We start from the raw sequence: 16,445 nt of genomic DNA on the forward strand, positions 1-16,445 counted from the left end.
TCTGTGTTCCAGCAATAATGCTCCTTGGTATTTACCCCTGAGATAAAAACATATGTCCACACCAAAACCTGCACACAAATCTTTGTAGCAGCTTTCTTCATAATTGCCAACACTTGGGAGTAACCAAGATTTCTTTCAGTGCGTGAATTGCGTAGTAAACTGTGGTGCCTCCCGACAATGGAAAATTATTCAGTGCTAAAAGGAAACTAGCTGTCAAGGCACAAAAGACATGGAGTAACCATAAATGCATATTACTAAGTGAAAGAAGCCAATCTTGGCTACATACTGTATGATTCCAACTATATGACACTCTGGAAAATTCAAAATTATAAAGATAGTAAAAAGATCAGTGATTGCCAGACGTTGGTAGGGGGAGGGACAAATAGGCAGAACAAGAGGATTTTTAGGGCAGTGAAAATATTCAGAATGATACCAGAATAGTGGATAAATGTCATTATACATTTTCTCAAACACAAAGAAGGTACATCACCAAGAGTGACCATAATGTAAACTATGGACTCTGGGTGATTATCATGTGTCAATGTAGCTTCATCAATGGTAACAAATGCCCCACCCTGGGGGGGGGGGGGCTGTTGAAAATGGGGAAGGCTATGCTTGTGGGGGAACAGGGAACTATATGGGAACTCTTTGTACCTTCCCCTCAATTTTGCTATAAACCTAAAACTGCTCTTAAAAAAATAAACGGTAAAAATAATGAAGTCTAAAATACTGGTCCACCTAACTTTATCAACAAAATCTATGCTATTTTCACCTCATCAATATTTGGGTTATGATTTGATGGTTCTCATTGATACTGTATTAGGGGTAGAATCCATATCACTCAAAAATATAAAATCACTATAAAAACTTCAGTTAAGTTGGTTGTCTGACTAAATTCTCTAGCACCACTGATTCAATGCTCGACAGCAAGGAGGGATAAACACCCCTGAGTAGAAAGTGAAGCTCAGAGGACTAATGCTGAGGTATCTCAGCACGAGTGAGGAAACTCAGAAGTCTAAAACTTTGGGGTCACCAGTTCACAAGTTGTAGTGTTAAGAACCAAACCCAGCTTCATCTGATTCCAAATGCCCACATTTTCCCACCACATCTGGATGCTTCAGATTTATAATTTGGCCAAAGCCAGTCCCTAATTGGAACTGACTGCATCTGGATATATCTAACGATCCCTTGGACTGCTGTCTTGTATTTATCACAGAAGATGGTCAATAACTCTCATGATTTTTCAAAGGTTTCTTTTTGGAACAAACTGTATTTAAATAAGCCAACCAATAAATGAGATGGAAGCTCCCACTGAGCGGCAATATGAGCCAGACAAATTACAAAGTAAAATCCCCCAACGTCATTACCATATATCTTTGATGGTCTCTGCTTTCATGCTAAATCAGTAGGTCAGAACAGGGCCCAGATAGGGCCCAAGTGAAATGGTATCACAAAAAGCTGATAAAACAAATACTCTCTAAACCAGGTCATATCAAAACATCAGTTCTCAGGCAGCTAATACAAACACAATCTAGACACTCAGATTTCAAAATTGCCATTCTCCTCTCAGTAAGCACACTGGTTTCAAATTTTGCAGTAGGATCACTAATGAGTGTAAAAATAAGATTATATATAATATGCAATATAATATGATATATCTCTATATAAATCAATTTAAATGCATTATATATGAGTAAAGATTTACATATAAATACATAAGTATACAATATAGTATATAATGTACATATTATACAACATACTCCATAAGATATATTTATAAAGTTTATGTAAGATAGATCTACTTATTTTCAGAAATGCAATGGCTATTAAAAATGTGGCTCTTTTCAGTCATATCTCAGGTATTACTTGAAGGATGAGAAGTGGACCTAGAGAGTGGCTGGGACCCATTTTCTCTACTTATTGTTTTTATTCAACAAATAATTGCCGTCAATTTAGCCCTTTCTATGAGCCAGATAGGAGAACATGCGTATGTTTTCTCAGTTTTTAGACCATCCTTAGGAAGCATACGTATTATCTCCCCTATGCTGTAGATGAGTAAAGGGAGGCACTAGTAGGTAAGGAACTGCTTGTGTTTGTAGGGCTGATAAGGAAGACACCAGGATTAAATTCCAGGCAACCTGGCTTCAGAGTCTACGCTGGATTTCCTCTCCGCGTGTTCATAGCAGGCATTGCGCCAGGTGCTTTCACTACCACTTTAAACAACCCATTCATTCTTTTAACTCCTGGCCATTTGCGTTTGAGACAGATCAGGTAACTGACCGATCAAACACATCCCTCCCCTTTTTACCGCCTGAGACACTTGAAGTTTGGACAAGGAGCTATCTGCACAAAGCAGCAGATGAGGTTGTGGGAAATACCCTAGTGTATTCTAAGATGTGTCTGGTGCTCCCAAAGTAGCTTTCGGTTAGGGGTGCAAAACAGATAACAAGGCATGCGACCTTTGAAGTCCAACCAGACGAAGGGACAATCGATGGCCCAGCTGCAGTGCTCAGACCTACAAAAGAACTCCTCTGCCGATTCCCAGTCATCTTCCCAGGGAGCCACCTAGCTCTCGTCAGCATGCCCCATAAATTTTGCAGTAGGATGCAAGCTCCTGGCTCGAAGCTGACACTGATTGCAAAACCTCGCCCCAGGCCAACTGCTGTAAGAAGAGAACTTGGGGGTCCAGGAGGAAACACCAGGGCTTGTTGTTCCACAGATTTGTCAGCATTTAGAGATCACAGGAATCGTAGAGAACACCAAGATAAGGCTAATTCTCCCAAGGGAAATATTGTAGGGTTAGGATTTTTTTTTTTGCTTTTGCTTTAGTCAAGCAAAACCAAAAATTCAGTATCAGGCAGGTTGTTCTTGGTAGTTACAGAAAGATGTTAAGGAGCTTCTGTCTGCCAGTGTTTCTTTTTTTTTCCCCCTTTACCTTCCAGTGAACTTTCTTCTTTCTCCCCTCAAGCAATAGAGGGTGACCTAGGCCACAGAAACCAGGTTTCCTCTCATTAGAGAGTAGCCAAGGGCTCTTTAAACTAATAAAGCAGGAGTAAGATCACAGATAAAACAAGATAGGACATTCAGGTGGAGATGACAAGAGAGTGCCTAGAGGGTTATGTTAATAATTACAGTCAGAGGAGTGGGAACAGGGGCGCTAAAAAGAAAACTACTTTATGATGTCTTTACAGCAAAATGTTCTTCAGAATAAAGCCAATTTTGAAGTTTCCCATCCCCTCCCCCAATAAACATGGCAGTTCTCCCCAGGGAGTTATTCAAAAAGCCAAAGTAAACACTTTCCTTCTCCAATCAGAACTGAGTCATTTTTACAACTGGAAGAAAATGGGATAAAACATGCACTCTAATACCCAGAGACTGCCTTCCATAGCCTGCTGGAAATTCTAGAGGGCTCTGTTTGAATCCATAAGGCAATTTCCTGTGGCATTGGTTAGTAGTTCTCCCCTCCAAATTCTCTCGATTCTACACAACCAGTTCTAAGTCTGTTCTTTATATGTCTCCCTTGCTTTTCTACAACTTTCCCAGATGTATCCATCAATGGATAATTTCTTGCTTTACTACACTTCACTTTAGTGTTTATTTATTGATGTGATTATCTGCCCAACAGCTATCTGGGACAAGAGCACTGGCTGGTAGTAATGCAAAAATGAATGAAATTGGGTTCTTGGTTTGATTAAATCACACCAGTAGAAAAGTTAATAGACATACAAATCAGTAATTATACATTGTGAGGGATTATAACATAAAGTTTGGAAACACATTCATGAGGTCCTGTGCACTTGGCTTTGAACACTCCTTTTCACTTACTGAGCACATAGGCTTTGGCTAGGTTACTTAGTTTTCTGAACCCTGATTTCCTTGAACCCCTTGAAGTGGGGTTGAAAGCAGTGATGAAAATCACGGGGTATATAAAAGGCTAAACAGTAAGCATTCAAGTAATGTGGCAAATAATATGTTAGACAAATGAAGTATTATGGTAAGACAGAGGAAGGAATGATGAACTCAGCTAAGGCTTCCCAGAAGATGTAAATTTGAGGTGGTGTCTAAAAAAAAAAACAGTCACAGGCAGATATTTAAGAAGTAGGTAACAGGACGTCCGAAAAGTGAGATTCATATACAAGTACACAGAATGATACAGGGACGACATGTAATAATTTGTGATTGGAGTGTGGGTTCATGCTGGGTGACAGAAGAAAATGAAACTTGAAAAATTAATTGGGAGAAGACTATGAGTGGAATTCTATTCCACATTAAGGAATTTTAATCTCAGAAAATGAGAAATAATTACAGAGATTTCAGAAGAGGAATAAAATTCCAGAATTGTACTTTAGAAAGTGAAATGTGGAATTCTAGGTGCTGCATAGATAGTGGATAACAGTAGAGAGAGGCTGGGGGGCAGGAAACTCAGTTTAGAAGACATAGAAATCATCTACACCCAATCTTTATATTTAAGTTATATACTGATATATATGTATAAATTATGCTTGTATTAATATACAATAATATAAAATTGGATAATAATATAGACACAATAAAACCTGCATTGATAGCATAATATAAAACCTAAGTCAAGCAATAATAATTAAAATTAAAGAAGGAATGGAAGTGAGAGAGAAGAACCCAGGAGACTTCATGACCTACTAGATGTAAGGAATTAAGCACTGGATGGGCCTCATGCATTTCTGAGGCTTTTGCCCTGGGAGACTGAGAGATTTGTGATGCCTTTAATGATAAAATATAATTCAGGATGAATGAACACAATGAGGGAGTATGGTGCACGGAATCATCATTCCCCAGTTCTTTATGGTCAGCCCATATATATCCACACCCTTTGCCAGGTGGCTTTGCAGTGCCTCCCACCGGAGGTAGCGCATCTTTCCTTGCCCCACTGATGTTGGACTTGGCCATGTGACTTGCTTTGGTCAATGAAATGTGGATTCAAAGTATCTGTATGCAAGCTGCAGGCTGAAGCTTTAATAGGCATCCTTCCTCTCTGCTTGGACTCATGCACTCCAGGAATGCAGTAGAGAAATACACGCTCCGGGTAGCTTTTGCTCCAAGGGAATGAGAAAGCACAGGGAGATCCAGAGCCTGCACCCGATCCAGAGCCTGGAGAGAATTCCCACCAAGCCCAGGAAAGCAACAGCCTGAAGCAAGGTTTCCGAGCTAACCTGAAGACCTCTGAGCAAGAAAACTTAAATTTTGCTATTGTATGTGCTCTTGAAATGGATTTTTATTCAGTACCACTGTGGCAATAGTCCACTAAACAGACAGAAAGAGCAGTACTTAGATAACCATTAGCAGAATCAGGTTATAATTCACTCATAACCTGATTCTGCTAATGGTAAATTTTCCCTCAGAACAATTAATAATGTTTGTGCCAGGGAAGTCTCAGAGTCCTTGCAGAGAACTAACTTTCAGAGAAAGAAAAAACCTTCCAGATACGGAGGAGTATCTGGATGGGAAAGGAAAGAGAGACAGAGTGGAGAGGGGAAGGAAACAGAGACGAGCTCCAAATATTTGTGCTTAAAACAGTGCCTGCACCCACCTGAGCTGATTATTCTCCCTTTGTTTCAACTTCTAGTAGACTGAGGTTAGTTAGGAAATAAAATCCATTTATGATTATTTAGTTATTCTTGGGAACAAACTAAATTTTTAGAAAACATAGCATTTAAAAGTTGTTTCTACTTTTTCCCCTTGTCTCTAATATGTCCACATTAAAAACTCTATTCAATTCTTATTAAGTACAAATAGAGGTAAATAAGACTGATCATGTAGTCATAGTTCTGCCTCAGAAACTATCTTGTTTTATTTAGTCTTCTTATCTACTATAGGGAAACAGGTTTCAAATCTGGTGCTTGAACAAACAGACTGTCCTTCATTGTGTCTTGCCAAAGAAACAGAATTTACTTTAACATATGTGCTATGAATGCCCTCACTGAATGGCCCATGAAGGAAAATAATTTTTACGTGTCCTTTCAAAATTATATTTCCTATATATAGAACAGTGTCTGACATATAATAGTTCTCAGAGACTATCTGTTGAATGAGGCAATGCGTGAACACATGTCTTTGCTTTGCTTTCTCTCAATCTTAAGTCTTGGACAATATGCTCTCTCTCCCTCTGCCTTTCTCTGTTTCAGCTAATATAATCTGGATCAGATATTCAGCTATGATAAGAATACACTGTAGTGGAATGGATGTTTGCATGTTTATATAGTTACTATGCCTGCTCAGGACAGCATCCACATCACAATGTCCTTGAAAGAACTGACAGTCTTGCTTCATGCACCTTTGGAGTAACTATTAAAGTAGGTGAGCAGAGCAGTTGGTGATTCAAAGTAATAGTATAGTTATACTCAGTGCACAGATTAATACAAAAGGCTTATGTTAGTGTGAGTTTCCTGTGACAGCAAATCTGAGACAGGAACTTGGATGCTAGCAGTTGATTGCTGAGGTGACACTAGGGGGCAGGAACTCAAGATGGAGCCGGGGAGAAGACAAGAAGGCATGTTAGTGTGCCGGCTCCCACTACGAGTAATGGGGTTCACTGGTGCCTCAGAATTTTCCCTCTGAAGGATGCACCCTTATCTCTGTCCCCCTTCCCTTATCATTTGAAAGGGTGTCCCAAGGAGTGTTAATTCTTCTAAACTGCTAGGCTAATCTGCAAATATGTCAAGACAGAAGAGCTGAGATCAGCAAGGTGCTTGAGGTAGCATGCTGCTGGTGTGTACAGAGACGCCTAACGAAGTCGCAGATTACACCAGCGTAATGGGCAAAGGAAACAGTGTTCTCTAAAAGAGCCTTTCAAACACTCTTGTCTCTAGGCTCACCCCTCTCAAAACCATTCCTTCCTCTGTCTCTAGAGTAGCCGTTCTTATGCTCTCATCCACTAATGCAACACAAACTTCTTAAGTGAATTATATTTGTCAGGCACAGTCCCATGTGTTGGTAAAGAAGACCAATTTTTAATGTTAGAGAATTTATATACTAGGAGACAGATAAAAACATGCAAGCAGGAAAAAGCAAGCTAGAAGCAGCATCAGAATGGTAGGTCTCATAAGAAAATTTAAAGGCATATGTGAAAACACACTGGTTAGGTACTCTAAATTACATAGAATGTTGGGATACGATTCAATGATGGCAGATCTACAATAGGTTTATGCATGAGCCAGGTTTAATTAGAGAACAGAATCTCTACAATATATACTCATATGAGAGGAACTGTTACAGGGATTTGACCAAATGCAATTGTGGGAGCAGGTTAAGCAGTTGCTGTAAGGGTGATGAATTCACTCTGATGCGAACGCTTGAAGCCTGCAGGGCATATAATTGGGCAGGGAAGATGATGTAAAGTAGATTAGAATATGCTGAAATCCACAGGCAGTGCCTGGAGTTCCGGAGGACAGACCAGCCTGTGCTCATTCTTGCTGACTCTGACCTTTATGGCAGAAGCCAGGGCCCTTTGTCACAGAGGCAAACACACGCACCTCGTCCAGGGAGCAGAGCAGCCGAAGCTAGATCTAGGGGAGGTGGTGTAGTTGCAGGCAAGGCCACTGCCTTACACTAACGTGTGCACGAGTAAAGACAATGCAGGTGAGCTACGAAATGCCTGCTGCGTCACTTGCTCCCTTCAGATCGCACACACGAGCCTCTCTTGTGGCCCACACTGATGGAGACATATAGGAACAGGAACTGTGCAAAATGAAGTTCAGCTTAGCAAGTTGCCACATTTCCAAAGGCAACATAAGTTTTTTTTGGCATGACAGGGTTACAAATGTAATACGTGTTGAGTAAGTGGATGGCAATTTGGGGTGGACTGATGGGTGGACAGGTGGGCGCATGAATAAATGCAAAGGCCTCCGCATTCCTCCCAAAGGCTACTTCTTTGCTAGTCTTCCTGTCAAGGCCTTATCACTGATTAAATCATGTGCTTTATGAAAACAGTGCATGATTATTATTAGAATTAACATAAATTAAGATTAAATATTAACAGCAGGCTGATTCGAAATTTGATGTTAAAGGTCTAGCTTTAATATTAATAGCTAACCCTTCCCAAGCATGTACTTGGTTACACTAATATCCTGATTTAATTCTCTCAACAACGGTGAGACCAAGATTAATATCATCCCCATTTTACAATATGAAAACTGAAGCTTTAAGTGGTTAAATATGGAAATATTCCTTTGTCTAGTCTTTTGTGATTCTGTTTCTTTTGGGGACATCTGTCAGTGCTGAGGACGTTAGTCCACAGCGGAGCAATGGCAGAGGGTCAGGAATCCTGATCCCAGATATTTATCTCTTTCTTGTTCTCATAACATTTCATTTTATAAATAGAAAAAGTTCTATTCTTTCTTCCAAAGGACAAATTTCAGTTTCGTTTCCTCCTGGAGGTGAAAGGATATAAATTTGTGAGCACCTGTGACATCCTAGGCACTGTGTGGAGTACTTCATAGTGATTATCTCACTTAATTAAGCAAAGTCTCCCCAAATATTTTATCTTTCAAGCTTTTACTCACTGAACTTTATTAAACAAAGTTTTGTTGTTCAAGGCATTCTTCCAGGTGCAATAGTATAGAAAATATTCTATCATATTTTATGGATTAATTGATCGATTCAATCTAACCATTATTGACTATCTGCTCTCTGCCTGACACTGAAAGTACAAAGATAAATCAAATGAGGTACTTTCTCTGAGGACCTTGAAGTCTAGTGAAAGAGTCAGGGCCGTGGGCCATAAAGTGCAATGAAGTACAGAGACTATAGCTATAGATACAAGGGGGAAAGGACCTTGGAAACAGAGGGATGAGCAATAAACTCTTGATGTGCTTTATCTTGAAGGGACTTTTCTAGGAGGAGGAAAGGGCCTTCCAACAAATTGCAGTGGGGTAAAGAGAAGTCAAACACTTGAGGAAACAGGAAGAGCAGTGCAGAGGAAATGGCAAAGGATGGTGGTCCTTTTGGTGTGGCTGGAGTGGAAACTGGGTGGAAATGGTTAGGGAGGAAACTGGGATAGTAAAATGGAGATTTTGAAGCTATTGAGTAACAATTTAAAAAATGTGGACTTTATGTTGGAGGCAAGAAACATTAGCAACTTTGGTTTTGGTTAGCTTTGATTTTAGAAAGGTGAACTCCTGGGAGCAAGGTGTCACACTGTGCAAAGGAATTTCCATATACAACTTTATTAAATGTTTCTAACATACCCATGATAGGAATACTATAATTATTTCCACTTTTTCAACATTAAAGAAAATGAGGCTTACAGAGGTTAAATGTCTTGTCTGACACATTAAAGACAAGCTACAAAGCCAGGTCTAAAAAGCTATTAACCTCTACAGTATCAGTCTCTTTCCAAGTTTCTAATTTGGATTATATTGTCAAATGAACCCTCATACACATTAACACAGGCTCAGTATGCTGTGGGTGACATATTTCTTACTCAGTAGAGACCTATAGGTCAAAATTGAGCTTAAACAAGTCTAGGTCATGGTTAACTGAAGCTATAGTCAATAATAAAAATTAGTTTCAAAGTGGAATTGAGTTAAAAACTAATGATTTTAAAATACTTGATTAATAGCTGAAACTAACAGCTAAATTATATTTAATCCAAGTTTATTTTTCCGTCCTTGTAGCCTAGAAAAAAACTCAGCAAAAACACTTTTAATAAAATAATATCCTAATGGTGTAGAGATGCAGCATGCAAGAAAGAGCCTAGAGGGTAAAAAAGGAGAGACTGGAGTAAAAGTATGGATTTGAAATCTCAGTAGTGGTTTGTCCATGAGTCATACATTTGAGATTTCTCATTATACATTTCACCGTGTGCAGAATGGATGCAACATTGTTCCAACTGCAAACTTCTCACATGCTTAACATGAAGAGATGGTGGAATCATGCATGTGAAAGCCCTCTGTAAACTTTTAGTTCTCCTAAAAACACTTATTTGCTTTCATCATCAGGATAGCACTTTTATTAAAATCTACTTTTAACCATTGAGAAGAGGAATCTGTCACTTTAATATGATGTTGGGATTAAACTACCATATTTGAAAAAGATCAGAAATGGTCTTAGCACGCCTTCAAAGTGCCACACAGGTTATACATAGCATCAACATATGAGGATTGAGTACTTATTTGAGGCTGTGCCAAGACTCTATCTCACAAAACCATCCTTAGTCTTCACAAGGCACCAACACTCCCTGTGAGTGCATAACAAAGCTCTTCTTTAGCTCAAGGAAAAAGATTCAGAAATGGAAACAGCTAGAGACCTTTTATGTGGAAGAGGAGGGAAAATATCTAATATAAGAGTGAAATAAATTCAAGGACAGTGACCATGATCTAATCAAAGCCTGTAATTACAAATTCAGAACATTTAATAAAGAAAACTTGGCATGTTCATTTCAGCAAAGTCAACTTTAATGGAGCTGAAAAACATAAGTGAAAAGCACTGTAATTTATTAACTGAGTAAAGCATACAAGAAACGAAAAAACTTGTTAGTGTAGTCTCTGAAAAGCATGTTTATAAGGCGGTAAAAACAGGTAGAGAAAATACGTTCCAAACTAAACACTTAAATAAAAAGAATATTTTGAAAAGTTAAACACATGGGCATTGAAGGTTAGGAAACAAAAATATATAGGTAAATTGATGGTTAAAATATAAATCAAGATAAAATGTTTTATATGGTAGTAGGAATAGATAAATGGAAATTGAAGTATTTGAAATAGCACTGACTTTGTAACTAACAAATATGAGGTCTTGGGCAAGTAAGTTGCCTGATCCATGCCTTACTTTCCTCATATACAATATTGGGAGATTGGAACAAATAATATCTAAAGTTGGTATGATTTTATTACTCTAAGCAAAACTAGAATAAATCAACTTGTCCATGGAAACTTCAAGTAGATTGTGGTTTACTGACGTGATATTAAAGGTACCAAGAAGGCTTTTTTTACTTAAAAATTATACCCATCACTCACCTCAATGTTCCAAATGCCTAAAAGAATGTATTAGTTTGCTAAGACTGCCATAATAAAATATCACACATAGATGGCTTACACCACACAAATTTACTTTCTCACAGTATTAGGAGCTGGAAGTCCAAGATCCCACTACTAGTATAATCAGGTGTTGGTGCGAGTTCACTCCCTGGCTCGCATTTGGCTGCCACCTCTCCATGTGCTCACATAGACTTCTGTAGGTGTGTGGGGGAAGAAGAGGAAAGAAAGCGGGGGTGAAGGGAAGAGGAAAGGGAGAAAGGAGGAGTTAAAGGAGATGGGGGGTTCGGGGGGGGGAGAGGGAAAGGCCGAAGGAGAGACCTTTCTTCCTCATCTTATAAGGCCACCAATGCTATGGGATTAAGGCCCCACCCTTATTACCGAATTTAATCTTATTACCTCCTAAAAGCTCTATCTCCAAAAATAGTCACATTGGAGGTTATGGCTTCAACATATTTGGAGGATGGGGTGCAAAATTTGATCCAAGGCATCAATAGTACAGATTTAAAAGATGTCTAAAAAATTACTAAACTTTCCCAGTAAAATGCCTCTCTCCTTTTTGGTGTTTCAGTTATAGAGATAGATGGAAAAGTATTTTTCTGTTTGTTTTGTTGTTGTTGTTTTTATTTGAGGCAGCTGTGAGGAAAGATCTGGTGGAGGAAGCTGGATTAAAAATGCCCTAAAGGTACAAAGAACCACAGGTGAAACTGATCCCTACCGAACAAAAGGAGCTAGAAGTATCTATGCTTTTGCTCAAGAATGCAGTTAGTTTGAGGGTTGCTTGCAGTTTCAGTGTGTTAATTTAACAATCTACCCTTGGATAGAAACCAGCTTTAATCCAGAAGTCTGAAGAGAGCAAATTAGATCTTTCCTACAAGAGTATAAGTAAACCCATGGCAATCTGATTTATTTTCTTTGAAACGGAAACCAAAGAAACAGATCCTGGAAGGCTTTAACTTTCCTCAATTTCTGAAACTCCTAAGAGGCTAGTGATAGGAAAATAGTCCAGCAGAACCATACTGTATCTTTCATTTCTTTTCTTCAGTTATTTAACTTCTAGTGTTCTAAACTAGACAAATCTGCATGTGGTGAGTACTCTACAGTAGTAAACAGATTGAAAAAATAAATTTTTGTATTTATTAGAAATGCCTTGGTGTCCAAGTTCAGGAAGGTTTGTAGTGGTTAAGTGACATGAGGTTTGGAACCGACTTCAAGTAATTTCTGGTTCGGCTACTTCTTTGCTGTTGACCTTGGTCAAGTATCTTGCATGCTCTTATTCTGTTTCTTTTTTCTTTCTTTATAATAATAATTATTATTATTTTTTCAGTCAAGAAAGTAAGGGTTATTAGTTGAGAAAATGGTGCCAAGCCCAGAGTCACAGTTAAACTAATGCTCAAAGACTTGGCTCTCTGATGGTTTCCAGGAGGTGGGTTATACAGAGAGAGGAGAAATCATTAATCATGGTGGCTAAAGAAGCTGGGGTTGTGGGTTCTACTGATTCTCACAGCAATAAATTGGATACAGTATTAGTACCTGATTCAGAGGGCTGTACCGAGGATCAAAATACGCTAACCTTTAGCAAAATGACATACGGTTGACAAATGTTAACTGCTCTCCTCCCATTACTATTATTACTATTAGAACTACTACCGTTGCTGCTACTACTACTGATATTACTACCATTATCATCGTTACTTGATATTACATAGAGAGGAAATTCGCCACCATCATCTACACTAGTGGCCCACTATGAATCCAATAAGGATTTCTCTAATTGTGCCTTTATATCTGGCAGCGTGTAAGAAACTCCATGGGAAAGAGAAGCAATGTAAATTGTATTCCCTAGCATGACTAGGCTAAGAGTTTAGCAGGTGAAATTACAATAAATATTTTCAAAAGCCTTTTGGAAAAGATAATTGAGGCCAAGATAGAACTGCAACATATTGTTCAAGGTGCCAGAGCAAGGAGCAGCTGAATTGACACGAAAGTTCAATCACCTGAGGGAGCATCAAGCTCACTCCTCCAGGCCCCGTGTAGGTCTGAAAGGCCCATAACCTGCTGGGAAGGGCATGGCCGTGCCTGATGGGGTGGAGTTATGACAGCCCCCAGAGAGAAACCAGACCAGTGACCTTTGGCCCCATTAGCGCTGGACTTGCACCAATTCAGCTCACAACTGCTCCACAGCTTCAGTCAACAAATCAGAACTGGCGAGTGTGGAGCACAGCCCAAGGGCCAACTTGACATTAGTTTTGGCTTCTTTAGCACAGATAATATCTCTTCCTTATTGTCAAGCATGAGTATCCTGAGGAGGATCTCTCTGGAACAGAGGGATGTTAAACTTGTCCACACACCAGTGTCGGGGCATTTCCAAATTCACTCAAGATGCTTGCCTCGATGCACACCCAATACAGGCTCTGGGTCAGACCTAGCTTATGAGGTTAAACAAAGGTAAGAGCTTACGTTTCCCTACATACCAGAGACGCCACGGCTGTATTTCATGACCTTCTGGAGAGTGGCTTAGCAAAGGAAGCAATCACTGTGCTGTAATTTTTTGTGCAATATTTGTACATTCCACACCCCAACTCCCACCTATAAACACTCAAAGGAAATCATAAGCATGGTTAATAGCATATTAGATGTAAGGCCTCTGTTTCCTATGGAGATTCCCCAAGGCAGTTGTTCAAACAGAACTTGGAATTTTCCATCAGAAACTGTTCTTCCTAATAATAATGTCACGTGATGTTCATTCCTGGTGTGTGTGTGTGTGTGTGTGTGTTGTTTTGCTCTTTTAATAGACCTTACATTGCATTCTATAGGAAATGCAATGTCTGAACTTCAGTCTCAGAAATGCAGGGTAATCCTAGGAGGTTAGTAAGAGATCCTCTGATGGAATTCATTTGATCTACAATACAGCCAGGCCAAAAGACATCAGCAGCCAAATTTCAGGAGCAAGGCCAGGGCCTGCTCAGCATCAGATCCGACCAGAACGCACACCACTCTTCCCCCTTATTTGCTACATGCAGGATAAATCACATATCCCAACCATGGTTGGGGCCACAGTTTGCCATCTAGATCTGTTTCCTCCAATGGGAAACTCACAGTTAAGTGTGATAAAAAACAGCCAATGTGACATATTTTAAACATCCAGGAGATTTCACAGCTTCTCAAAGGGAGTAGATTTCCAAGCTGATTTCCAATTGTAAACTTAGGTTGAAATATTTGTCTCTGCTCCTTAAGCACCCCAGACTATTGGTTGATATGCAGTACACTGATATGTGACCAGCCTGGAGAAGCTTTGCACAACTGGGTCTTTTCTTTAAAAGAGCACTTTTATTTGCTTCAAAAATGACTTTCACACTAATGTTCTCACAATGAAAAGCCAAATCCTCTCTTCTGAAAAAACACATCCCTTTGAAATATCTCACATGAACTGTAGAATGTCTTTTTTCCTCTTTCTGAAATAGTCCCTTTGTTACTGCTGCAAAGGACTTCCTAGAATAAAATAGAAAATCTAGAAGTAAAAGTCTTTTTGAATGATTCTAAAAGCCAGATTGTATAGGTTCCTATCTAGGGTGAATTTCTTTCGCTATTTTTTAGATTCTTTGACCAAAAAAAGGTTAATAATAATATCAACTTTATGGGCTATTATGAGAATTAAATATGTTAATACATGTAAAACACATAATAAGTGCTCAACGAACATTAACTATTATTGCTAGTAGTAGTAACACTATTTGATTCTTTGAAAATCTAAACTTCTCATATTTTCTCCTAAACTTGTCTCTCTATGCATCTAAATCACAGTGTAATAAACTGTGTGCATTCCCTAGAGTCAGCTTGCTCCACCAGGACAAGTGTAGCAGTTGTTTTCCAATTAAAGTCACCTTCTTATTATAAAGCACATTATCCCCCTATGCGGCACTTTTGCTTTACATGATGATATCCTTGCTAAAAGGTAATTGTCTAAGCACTTACTTTCTTTTCTAGGGATATGTTTGCATTAGGTAAGAAAAAAAGCATGGACATAGTATTTTCTGCTAAAAGATTACTATACATATGCTGTTTAAAACAATGAAACAAACAAACAAATAAAAAACTCTGTTTCACCAGGAGCAACATCAAAAGCCCTAAGAACAGTGCCATGCTCGGGTCTGTAAGCCATCCATCCATGTATCTTCTGCAGTTTAGTGAGAGTTATAAGTTAAATTGAATTGGAGACTCAGTCAGGGTCCTGACAGGACATTGATGTAAACCAAAAGGGGCAATTAAGGAGCATTTAATGATAAATATATTTACAACCCAGGGGCAGGGCTCAGGAAACCTGCAAGAGACTACATGGCAGAATTGCTCATACCTTCTCTCAACCTGAAGATAAAAAGGGAGGTACCAGCACCAGGAGCCCAGGCAAGCTGTGCCTGTAGAAGGCTGCTGGGCAAGGCCCATGGCCATTCAGCAACTCTCAGCTGGCCACCTTGTCGAGAGGAAACTGAGGTGATGCATGCCCCACACTTTCTCTTCTTCTCTCCATACCCTGCCAGGCCTTCTCATTGGTCAAATGCAACGGAAGCCAGAAGCTAAAAATTCAGATAATGCAGTCACAGAGGCCAGGTTGCCCAGAACTCAGCATAAGATGGGAAGAGATGAAAGAGGATCTGGAGGTGCTGATACTCTACAAAGTCAAGAAACGCTCTGGTAAAGACATTGATGGGTTTCATTTCTGCAGCCTCTCCAATGCTGTAAAAGAATCCAGAAAGCTGATGTTTCAAAGCAGGTTTCCAGATTTCAAAGAACCTCTCCAAATCAGAGTGTCAGATGGTAAACCTATTAAATTGTTTTAAAATCAGAAGTAGTTATGTTTTTTTTATCCAGAGGGTTTTCTAGGTTCATGTTAAAGATAATTTGAATTAAACGAGCTTTGGACAGTTCATAGCTTTTGATGAAGAGACATATATTCCCACTAGTTTAGTTATTTCTCCTTTGAAATAGTGATCTCCAAATTCTTTTGACTATAAACTCTGTCAATAAAAAAGAGCACGCTCTCCTAATATATGTGTACTTATAAATAAAGTATATCTCAACTAATCTATTATGTGCATTTTGAAATATATAAAATTGGAAAGTAATAACAGATGCAACAACACAAACATAAATAGATATTTTCTCCCCACCCAGTGCACAAGTTACTCACTTTACTCATGGCTTTGGAGATTCATTGGCTCTGGAGAGCCCCTCATAGACAACTATGATTGTACACTCAATCCAATGGCCAATCTGAGCACAGTTTTATTCTACCCCATAAACATTTCAGTAGTAAGACTCTTAAGAGAGAACATCAAAATCAGGATTTTCTGAATGAACAGGAGATACTAAATGAATAAAACAGGTTAAGCTGTTGCTAAGTGTGGTCAGCACTTGTTTTGCAATAGCTCTGTGGAA

Source organism: Miniopterus natalensis, chromosome 1 (assembly GCF_054644295.1).
Source record: "Miniopterus natalensis isolate mMinNat1 chromosome 1, mMinNat1.hap1, whole genome shotgun sequence".
Lineage (NCBI taxonomy): Eukaryota > Metazoa > Chordata > Mammalia > Chiroptera > Miniopteridae > Miniopterus > Miniopterus natalensis.